Here is a 12200-nt window from a genome sequence, read left to right as displayed (position 1 = left end):
TTCATTTTAAACAATACAATACAGGGTGTTTGGTGTTTAAGGTAACAAACTTTTCTGAGATGCAGAGCTAGGTTAAATGGATAACTTTTCTTAGTGACATTTTTTTCAATTTGCTTTTTTTATTATGGTGAACTAAACTGACTAAACTCTGTTTCCACTGTTTGAGAGCTACTGTTCGTATCGTAACCTTTCGACTTCCTTGACTTTCCCTCGATGATTTTTGTTTCCTCATTTGGTGTATTGTTGGTTGCCGCATTCCCTCGGATGTTATTTTTGCGGAAAAATACGATACAAAAATAATTAGAAAAGAAATATTTATGGATCCTATGTTGTGTTTTATTATTCATTTTGTTTAATTAGGTTCTAACGAGAGGCCATACCTTGGGAAGGTTTTTCCAAATAGAATTAAAACGATTGAGCACACTTCACTTAAATTTTATTTAACAAATAATCGAGTGTGGTGGTGTTTGGTCCCAACAAATTATAGAAATAAATAAATGAATTTAATAACAGAGGTTGGTGGAAATTTGACCCAATGAAATTTGACTCTCGACCCACGAATTGAGATCTGACTCATGAATAAATGACTAAGCTGGGCAAATATATGAGTTTATGGCGCGAACAGCATTATACGAGTCTGAGATGCGAACTATGTGATCCGGATTAGATTTGAATTATTTCCCCCAATTAAATTGAACCCGACGCGATGCCCTGGAACCTCTCAGTTTAGCCTGGTCTAATAAAGGGTAAAATAAAAGGGAAAAAGGTTCTAACAGACTTACAAGGGTACCTCTCTTCACGTGTCAGCTGTACCTAAAGGATCACTATCCACCTAAATTTGGCGATGGCTCTTTGTCCTCTACGCCGGACCAACAGCTAATTGAGAACGATGGACACTGGCGGCAGCTTCCCCCAACCGAGAGAAAGTCCCAAAATGACGAGTAATGAATTAAGATGTCCCCCTTTTTTTAATGATTTAAACTTGTCGAGAGCACGTTTCCCCAATCGGTAAATGCAAGAAGATCACATACTTCGCGATAAAGAATTTAATTCAAGATTCTAAAGAGTCACGTGGTCATCAAAAGCTCAAAGAAAATAATATAATCTTTACTTTAGAACGATAAAGAACTAAATGCTGTTTGACTAATTTAATCACGGCTACAAATAATGTACAAGAATTAGAGAAATAAGTTACCTTGTAAATGTAAAGCATGTGGTCATAAAATGGCTGCTCGAAGTACTGAACGTACCCCCGGCTACTTTGGAGATCAAACCCCGAGTGAATCAAAATTCAAAAAGCCTTGTTTCCCGTCCCACAATCGGTTTTATCATTTCTGGCGCACCCCACTTTCGCAACCCCTACTTGACCAAAGTGACCAATCAGCTCGGTTCTACCTTACGCCGACCGCGACACCCTTTCGATATCTCTAGAACTTTTGAAATTACAGTTTCCGTTTTCCACCATTAATTTAAATGTTTAAATTTAGACTTTTGTTAGGACCAGACCGAATGTACATAATTTGTTGTTGAATTAGAACTCTGAAAAAGAACACTAAATTACTGACTCTATACAATAATAAACCTCAACATCAAGAAACAAACACAATTAAAAATGGAACAAATAGAATTAAACAGGAACACTGAATTACCGACTCTATACAGTAATAAAAATCAGCAACAAGAATTAAACAAAATTAAAATGAAACAAACATAATAAACATGAAACAAACAGAATTAAAATAGAACAGATTAACCTTATTTTGAAACCTAAATTGGGCTTGAAACGCTGTTACGTAATTGTCATGTCATGCAACTAAATTCCGTTGATCTGCTACTTCTAAAACTTGTTCTACATTGGTTTGATTCCCCAAAACCGTTCTAATTAATAATTACTTCGTAAATTTCATTCTCTCTCTCTCACTCACACGTCTGATTTCTACGACTACCTGGCTTTACCGTTACCCGGTCCTCTGTGTTTTCTACCGACTCCCTTTCTACTTTCCTTTGTTACTTTTCTAACTAAAAGTGCAAACGATTCTAGTTATTTTCTACGATAAAGCGCTGTGTTTTTAATTTGCAATTCTCGCCCTTTAATTACAAATATGCCACAAATTTGAGAATGCTAAGAAAAGTACCTCCATTTTCAAAGAAAGGTTGGCAGATTTCACTTGAGGAATGTGGTACCATTCTTGCCGACAAACACATCACTAAAATTTACAGTTGACCAGCATTTTCGTTGCAAATTGGCGGTATTTAAAATATTTCGTCGAAATGATTTCAAAAATTAAAATTCTTAATTTATCGAACCTATTCGGACCGTTACAGTACTAAAAAATGTTACTAGAATAAAAGTTTTATATTGTCTATTTCTTTACACAGGAGAAATTTGTTACCTTATACCCCAAACATCCTGTATTTAAAATATCCACGTTAACTTTAGAGATGTATTGTGGGTTGCATTTTCAATTCCACCGGGCTCATTATCACTCATGTACCCTGTAGAATGTAAAAATATACATCACTGTAGGACGTATGTATGGGAAAGTTGTAATATTTAATAAGACTTACAGATATTAGTAAAGTTAGGAACGTTTTGAAGGGTTTTATAATTACACATCAGAACCATAAGGTGCGCATCCACTTGTAACAATTGACTCGTAACGAACGTAACACCGAATCCGTTGCGTCGCGTTGCAGAATGACACGGTTCACTACGAAGGCATGTGTGGTTTTAGTTGTATCATTCATGTCGTAATGTATCCACTACAGGATACGACACAAGTCAAACTAAAGCATCTTGAAGAACATACGGAAGCTGGGTGCGTCCCAACTTACATGTTTGCGTATCGTTGCATTTCCTTTGATGCGGCGGGCAAAAAACCGACAAATGATGATTCGGTCCAAACATGTTAGGGTACGTTTATGTTGGAGCTGCGATGAGCGATAAGAGCGAAGAATCATTGTTTTCAAATGGCAGTTCACTCTTATCGCCGCTCTTACCCGTGTCGAATTGGTTACGCGTAACATGCAAGGTGAGGACGTCTCCACTACAGTACTGTTCTCGATGTTGTGTCGAAGGACCAAATGAAAGAGTAGTCGTGTTCAGGAACACTAACAATTTACTGAATTTAAATTACAAGTTTGTTCGTTATGTCTTGGTTGAGAATTGAGTCTTGAGTCCCCATCCCTCTGACAGAGGGGGTGCGCCGAAAGTGGTTGGACGAAGTAGGTATAGTGCGGGAATTCCTTTGCAGGGACTATGGTGTAAACCGTAAATACTCCAACAATACCAAAGTACCCCAAACCATTAGACTGGGCTGGCATAAGTTATATAGTTCATCTGTTTGCCTGTGTTCGAAGGGGTGCAGGTATACACAGACTAATGGTTTGTGGTACTTAAGTCTTTAACATTTAGACTATGGTCCTGCCATAAAAGCGAAAAAGGAATTCCCGCACTATACCAACATCCTCCGCCCCCGAAAATGACATAATCAGCAATAGGTAAGAGGTACAGCTTGTGCACCGCCCGTTTATCGATGCCTCTAGTATAGTCTTGAGTCCTAGCTTCCACAGTAGGGGCGGCACATTGTCTTCGTTGTGAACGACCATTTTTCCAGGTGTGATGTTCGACAGCTTGGACCTCCACTTTGCTCTGGACTGTAGCTAATGGTCTTAAGATTAACATTCATATAATGGAGTCCACTCTGTATGGTTACCGTTAAAATTTGCAAGTTAATTGTTGGTAACTTAATATCGGTACCTAGCATTATTGCTATAGTTGCCACGGCGACTCACTGGAGTAATAAACTAGCGTCATCTTCATATGATTTTCGGAGGATGGTGTCCTACTTGTTAAAAGGCGCGCGTTAAGAAGTAGGTATTGTGCAGCTCAATGCACGCAGCCGAAATTTGAATCCATTCTTAAAGTAATAAGATTTAAATTTCCCGCACAAAACTCAAATTGGCGAGCCAATGTAAATCAGACTTTTCATGAGGTCGCTACGAACTGCCACGTGAATACCTCGTGGCTACTCCATTGGTTCGCCGCGCCAACCATAGACTGCATTGTTCCTCGCTCTAGAACTTCTGCGCGTGCTATCGCGTCGTAATACTCCTATTCAAATGTGTCCGGTAGAGCTTCGTCTTCTTCATTATTTTTTAAATATATCTCAAATTGCAATTTGTTGAATTTTTCAAGCACGAGTCGGAAGTCGGCCAGTCTTGTACTCAAGTTTCTAAGTGTTGTTAATTTTATAATTTTTGATTAATTCTGTAACACAAAGTGAAAGAATAAAGAGTTGGTTAACAGTGTAAGGTTTTCTTTCGCTTAAAATACCGGGTGGGGCATCGTATACGCGCACGCGAGAAATCGCGACTTCTAATTAAATAAAATTATCTGGCTATTGGTAAGGCACATTTCATAATTTTTTGATAATTTTTCACTTACAAACAAAGCCAAAAAAAATTAAAATGTAAATTTCAACCAAAAAGTCAAATTCTGATTTTTGTACTAACCTACGCAGATTCACTTCCTATAATTATTTACGAAATCTACGGAAAAAAATACCAATTAGATTTTGAATTAAACTCAGTTTTACATTTCAACTTTCAAAATCATTTTTATTTATGACCTGCTACTTGTGCTGTCGTAAATTTAGGTGACAATGGAAACTGTCAATTTTATGGCAAAAAGGTTTAAAACGGTCGGCTATACCTTTGTTGGGAAATTATACCATTGTGCCGTAAATCACTCGTCTGGTTCACGTTTAAATAAAAAAGCGAATTATTTAGCTAACCAAGTCAAAATTTGTAATTGTGCCACCAGGGTTCGATGGGCTAGCAGATACAGATTCATTTAGTGTAAAAACTTTATAGGTAAATTAACAGTTAATTTGAGAAAACTAATAAAACTGTTACGGCCTTATTTATTAACAAAAATTTTTTTTAAAATTCTCAAATATACTTTATCAATAATTAGTCAGGTGTATAAAATTTCGCCAATTTTATTTAATTAGATGTCGCGATTTCTGGCGTACGCGTATACGATGCCCCACCCGGTATCTTACAAACAATAAAGGAAAAACAAAAAGAAATACGAAATTTTTTTTTCCTTCGGTTTTAGCGGAAATACGATCTGAAACACCTTTTGAATCTTCTTGACACACAGTGTGGAAACTTTAATTGGAATAAAATTCATAATTTGGAAATAGGCGGTTTTTGTAAAAAATCCCGAAACAGGTCGATTTTTGTTTTTCCTTGCCCACATTTTGGCGCAACCACTTCTAACTAAGGGTACGCCAAGGAATACAACGCACTATTTGTTTCCTGAATATTTTCAAAGCTTACGTGCTAAAAAATAAAAACCAATTTATAAGTTGAATTCTATTTAATGCAACAAATGCTCAAAATGGGCACCGTTTCTTTCTTGGCAAATTGCAAAACGATAGTAACCATCCCTTACGTTTCGTAACATTTCCGGTGTGATTTGCCTAATTCCATGTCTACTACATTGCTTACGGTCTTCAATACTGTTCGGTTTTAGGCATGAAATTAGGCAAATCCCACCGGAAATGTTATAAAACGTAAGGGATGCATGTTACTATCGATTTGCAATTGGCCAAGAAACAAACGATGTCCATTTTGAACATTTGTTGCATTTTTATTTTTTTTTTATTTTTTAGGACGTAGGATTTGAAAATAGTCAGGAAACAAATAGTGCGTTGTATTCTTTGCGAAGTGGGCTTTCAAACGAGGTGTCACTTGGCATACCCTTCCATTTGACAAAAAAAGTTAAGGGTGGTTGCGAGCTTCCGGGAGCCGATATGCAAAAACCATATACTTGATTTTTGTTAGTTCATTTTTTTCAGTGGAGAAAATAAAATGTATAATTTGATAATGTACCTTGAAGTCTATATGTAATAATGTATGTAGGTATTGTGTATGTACAATCGCGGCCATTCAAAAGTGAACGATAGCCTGCGAAAATTTCCGTATTTTTCGTTAGATTAAATTAGGCTGTATTCATTGGCGTTCGTGCAGCAGGAGTTACTATTAATAAAAAAAGTTCTAATAAATAATTTTTAATAAAAATGAGTCTCGCCACAGCAGCCAACAACCAATTTTATTCTAGCTGTCTGAATCGGAGTGAGGTGTCGTGGTATTTAAAAAAAATATTTTTTTTAGTGCCAAACTGACATTTTAAGACGCCTATGATTTAAAGTAAAAGTCAAACTATTAAAAAAAACGTTCACTTTTGAATGGCCGCAATTGTACATAATAAAATATATGGTAGTTAGTCAAGACCAACCAATATTATCACTTCGTACTGTAAAAGCTAAGCCAGCGAGGAAACAAAATGTATCTTAAAAAATAATTGTGTCTGGCTTGTACTTTTTACTATTAGTGTACATGCAGTGATTTACTGTTGTTGAGCCCGCCCACTGCATAGACCCTCTTGCACCCGACCCCCGTCGCAAAAGTTCACACTACCCGTAGAGTCGTAGAGATTCGTCTTAAGTACAGGACTGAATACATTATCACTATATCTCCGTGCCGACTATAACTACCCACTAACCTGTTGAGATAACCGTTGACGCGCTGCTGGCTCTGGGGAATTGGGATGACTTCGATGGATCGGGAACTTTTCACCGTCGCCGTCGTCGCGCTGCTGACTCTGGTGCTGAATTTCCTTCGCTGATGTGAATGGATCAATGTTCTCGATGTTGTGTCGAAGGACCAAAATGAATAGTCGTGTTAAGTAACACTAGCTTATTGAATTTAAATGCAGGGGTGTGTTGTGTCTTAGTTGAGAGATGAGTATTGAGAGATATACCAACATGGACTTGGACATACAGTCTGTTTTTTAATCAAAGAACCACAACACCGCAATTTACACCTAAAATTAGGGATGGCAACGATATATCGATATATTTAATATATCGATATTTATATAAATATATCGATATATGTATAAATATCGATATATCGAATCATATATCGATAGTTTTAAATATGTCGAAAAACTAAACCGCTGCTGCAGACCACAGTTTGGCGGCTTTTTGTTTCTGTTTCTGCTTTCATGGCCTACTAAATCTGAACTGCGCTGCGCTTATTACGGCCGTAACAAACTAGTTGAATGATTGATTCGGCTAACCTCAAAAAATCTACCCTTAACTAGCGCCATCTCTTTAAAGATATTAAACTACAAATCAACTAAATTGCCACAATAATTTAAATTTCCTTGAATTTCATCACGGTTGAAGTACTAACATGGGAAAATAATGCGTTGCATGCGGAGAAAATAACAACAGTTATTTTCAAATTCCCAGCAACCTCCAAACCAAATCCAAAATTAATAAAATTATAAAAAAAAAACTAAATGAAACATTTCACTGTGATACATGTCTCTTCTTTATTATTTACAGCAACTCCAGGACCCTTGTTACGATTAGTTTGGCTTCAAGACCGTGGGGTCTGTAAATTTGTGGGGCTTTTAAAAAACTTTGCTAATATTGCCACACAAATTTTATAATATTTAATTCCAAAAAATCCTTGTCAACCACTGGTTACTACTTTGCATCCACATTTAATACAGAATTTCATATTTACTTGTGATAAACACAAAGATAAAATTTATTATCCAATTAGTAATGAAACCAAATTTAAACATTTGTTTATAAAAAAAAACAGATTACGATAAAAACGAAATCCATTCAGAATAAACTCACAAGTAGGAAGGTTGTAAAATTATAAACTTACGAGAAAGGTATTGTCTTCCTGCAGATAGATGGTTTTACTTTTAATTTTTCTACTGTGCTCTACCTATCCATTTTCAGATTTTGCAATTCCATTTTATATTTAAATATTATGTTTCATAATTTGATTATTGTAATTATTAGGTATTCTTACGTTCATGAAACGTAGGTATACGTGAAAATTTATTTTGCGTCAAAATGACAAAATAGAAAGTGTTAACCTAACAAAATAAACATGTTATGTGATTGTGATTGGATAATTTCAATTCAAATTACATTTTTCTTTTCCATTTCGCTAACAGATGGAGTTGGTTAAGGGTAGATTTTTTGAGGTTAGCGGAATCAATTGCTCCATTGAAAATTTGAGCTTTGTTACGGCCGTAATAAGCGCAGCGCAGTTCAGATTTAGTGGGCCATGCTGCTTTAAACATATTAGTGACATCTATCGTCAAGGAGATAACTTATTTGCCGACATTTGTGACATCCGGTAGGTATTCACTTGAATTGCTTGAACAAAATTAGGTTCTTCCCCGGAAACTTCTTTCGGGGAATAACCGTACCAAGTTAATAAATACTGGTCACCGAATATTTTTCCCACAGTCTTCGCAGAGCTACAACCGTATTCACTGTGAAAATCGAAAGGTGTAATTAAAGTGAAAAATCTACTAAAATTGTGGTTGCGATAAGTTATTTTGTTAATTGTTAGTTAAAGTGACTGTTGATGAAAGTATGGCTCCTCCGAGAAGTAACATTTGGAAACATTTTCAAAAAGTTACTCCGAATACTGCTAAATGCAACATGTGCTCAAAAATTTTGAAAACTTCGGGTAACACAACAAATTTGAAAACGCATTTAAAGCAAAAACATTACTCTATTTTGCAACACTTAAGTGATGAGAAAAAAGAGACTGAAAAGCCAGATGCGCCAAGGAAAAAGAAACTTCCATTGCAACCCAAAAGACGAATGGATGTTGAAACTGTTGGAAGTAGTTCACTACATTCAAGAAGACTTGAATTTTGAAAAAAATAACTATATCGTTTTTATATGATAATAATATATCGATATATGTATGGGGAAAGATACTTTTGAGGAGATTTGTAGCACGGAATGGTACTTTCGAGGAGAATTTGGGAATTTCGAGGAGCTCCTCGAAATTCCATGCAACGGAAAGGTACCTTTGAGGTATCAAGATCTCATTGGGATGTGCTGCCCACTACATGAACTAACACTGTATCGACACTGTAATGAGTTTAACTAGACTATTGTCCCCTAGGTGGTGAAATACATTGCGAAATTATTTTCAAATTTGGACAGCTATTTCATTGCCATAAAACTGGTTTTCAACCCTTATTTTAATTGACAAAATGTTTATAAATCATTATTATTATTCTTATTTTGGCATAATAAAAATCTGCCTTTAAATAAGTTCTTCCACATGATCAATCATATCCTTCATCCCGTTTTAATCAACAATTTGTAAAACTACCTCTTTTTGTGAAATAAATCCAATGAATAATCAATATTTTTTTGCAATATTTTTCGTTAACCCCAAGAATTTTTAGTTCTAATGTTAACAATTTTGATAAGAAGTTACCCTCCAAAATTTTTTTATGTTTGTGAAAGCAAAATACCACAAACGTTAACTGTCTAATTTCGGATGATGATCAACGGTATTTTTTTTAATTTTCACCCCCTGCGTTAACTTTCACAATTCCTAAATGTCGTAAAAGTTTTTTAAAGTGTTGTGATGATCTTAAAAACTGTCACAACACTAATGGCTAATCAAAAATTTTGTTTTGCTCATAACTGGCTTATTTACAAATCTGTGCCGCAACCCCCTACACACGAATTGGTACTTTTGAGAAACCGTAACTCCTTGAAAGTATCATTAGATACATAAACTCTATTATCAAGGGCAATTATATTTTTTTGTTGTTTTATGCTCAACCCTTTGAAAAACTACCCCCTTTTTTTAATTTGCTCCCATAATTTTTTTGTTTTTAACATTGATTGTTCACACTAAGAATTCTTAGTTTTAATGTTAACAGTGTGACAAGAAAATACCCTCCCACCCCTTTTCAACCCCCAAACTTTTTTATGTACAAAAAAGGAAAATACTACAAACCTTAACTGTCTAATTTCAGATGACGAACAAACAGTAACTTTTTTTCAAGTTTCACCCTCCACTTTTTTTTTCAAAATCCAAAATCTCGTAGAAGTTTTTTAAAATGATGCGATCATCTTAAAAACTGTCACAACATTAATGGCTAATCAAAAATTTTGTTTTCCTCATAACTGGCTTACTAATCTGTGCCGCAACCCCCTACATACGAATTGGCACTTTTGAGAAACAGAAACTCCCTGAAAGTTTCATTAGGTACATAATCTTCATTGACTGTATCTAATGATACTTTCAAGGAGTTTCTGTTCCCTTACGGGAAAGGATATTTTTTTGTCGTTTTGCGTTCAACCATTTGAAAAACTACTCCTTTTGTAAATTTTGTAAAATTAAAAATTATTTTTGTGAAAACTGTTAAGAAAATAAAAAATGCAAGTAAAGAATTAAAATAAATTTCAATTATTGAGAGACACTTTATCCACTTTTGCAATCTTTAATCTATGTCAAGGAGACTCCAGGTGGTCTATACTTACAAAAAAGATTTGAATCAAAAACTTTGAAAAGACTTTTTAAACGAAAGGTTAGTCGACTCCATTTTCTATTTATAATTTTTAGTTCCTAATATCATTTTAGGGTCAATTTTGTCTTCAAGATTTGTTTTTTTAATAATATAAATTCATGTTTATGTAACATCATTTCGAACAAAACATAACCTTAAAAAATTGATATCACGTAAAGATACTTTTGAAGAACACGAATTCCCCAAAAGTACCTTTACGAGAATCGAAGGTATATTCGGAATCAGTGCTTTTTAATTCGTTTGTGATTTGGACAATTGCAAGTATTTTTAGTACTGTTTAATAATCACTAATGAAGTAAAATCGGATGTAAAAAATATTTCGCCAAATACTAGAAGAGTCACTCGATTCCATTTCATATTTAATATTTTTTTTAAATGGGGTTACTGCGGGATTCCTGTTGATAATAATTTAATGTCAACTTTGCCTTCAAGATAATTAAGTCTTTTTAAAAAGGCTCAGAGAGGCCGACATACTCTGTAACATCATTTCCAGTAGAACATACCTATATAACCTCAAAATTGATATGACGTAAAGGTACTTTTGAAGAACATAAATTCCCCAAAAGTACCTTTGCGAGAATTGAAGAATGATTCGGAATCCGGCTTTTTAATTCGTTTGTGATTGGGATAATTTCAAGTATTTTTCTTTTCACTAATCAATTAACATCCGTTGTAAAAAACATTTCCCAAATACTAGAGGGTCACCCGATTCCCTGTCATATTTAATATTTTTAAGAATGGGGTTGCAGCGGCATTCCTGTTGATAATAATTTAATGTCAACTTGGTCTTCAAAATAATTAGGTCTTTATAAAAAACTCAGAGAGGCGGACATACCTACTCTGTAACATCATTTCCAGTAGAACATATTTATATAATCTCAAAATTGACACCACGTAAAGGTACTTTTGAAAAACACGAATTCCCCAAAAGTACCTTTGCGAGAATTGAAGAATGATTCGAAATCCGGCTTTTTTGTTCGTTTGTGATTAGTGATTACGATAAAATTGATATCACGTAAAGGTACTTTTGAAGAACGTAAGTTCCCCAAAAGTACCTTTGCGAGAATTGAAGAATGATTCGGAATCCAGCTTATTTATTCGTTTGTGATTGGGATAACTTCAAGCATTTTTAGTTTTTTTTATCACTAATCAAGTAATATCAGTTGTAAAAAATTGTCGCCAAATACTAGAGGGGTCACCCGATTCCCTTTCATATTTAACACTTGTAAGAATGAGATTGCAGCGGGATTCCTGTTGATAATAATTTAATGTCAACTTTGTCTTCAAGATAATTAGGTATTTTTAAAAAGGATCAAAAAGGCCAGCACAGTCTGTAACATCATTTCCAATTGAACATACTCCTAAAACGCATATCACGTGAAGGTACTTTTGAGGAACACGAATTCCCCAAAAGTACCTTGCGAGCCATTGCAAGGACGGCGATGTTGAACACCTGATCGGTGCTTGACCCTGGTTTCGAGAGAATGAACTATTTATAGATTTAAAATCGAAATTTAATGTAGCCTTTGTTTAAAATGTGGGGCCTAATTAGGTGTTGTAAGGAGGAGTAAGTCGGGCAAGATTTTTAGGAACGATCTTGTACTCAGACGAAATAAATGTTAATTTTTTAGGTTTTGAGCAGTATTTCTTACAAGCAGTTGATTGTTTACTGAAAATAAAATTTGCATTTTGTTTTATTTAAATAATAACAATTAAAACGTATCGGTGTGTTATTTTATACAGGGTG

At 34.9% G+C, this 12200-nt stretch overlaps 1 long non-coding RNA gene across 1 annotated transcript; it reads right to left on the bottom strand.

The window, feature by feature from the left end:
- Positions 1-419: 419 nt before the first annotated feature.
- Positions 420-7634, bottom strand: LOC138131179 (uncharacterized). The gene is made up of 2 exons (XR_011159725.1): positions 6575-7634; positions 420-4270 (listed from the first exon to the last, which is right to left on the bottom strand). It is a non-coding gene; the product is annotated as an uncharacterized lncRNA (long non-coding RNA).
- Positions 7635-12200: the final 4566 nt, after the last annotated feature.

The sequence above is a fragment of the Tenebrio molitor genome, chromosome 5 (genome assembly GCF_963966145.1).
Source record: "Tenebrio molitor chromosome 5, icTenMoli1.1, whole genome shotgun sequence".
Taxonomy (NCBI): domain Eukaryota; kingdom Metazoa; phylum Arthropoda; class Insecta; order Coleoptera; family Tenebrionidae; genus Tenebrio; species Tenebrio molitor.
The sequence above is the reverse complement of the archived record's forward strand: the minus strand, read 5'-3'. Positions and strand labels throughout refer to the sequence as shown.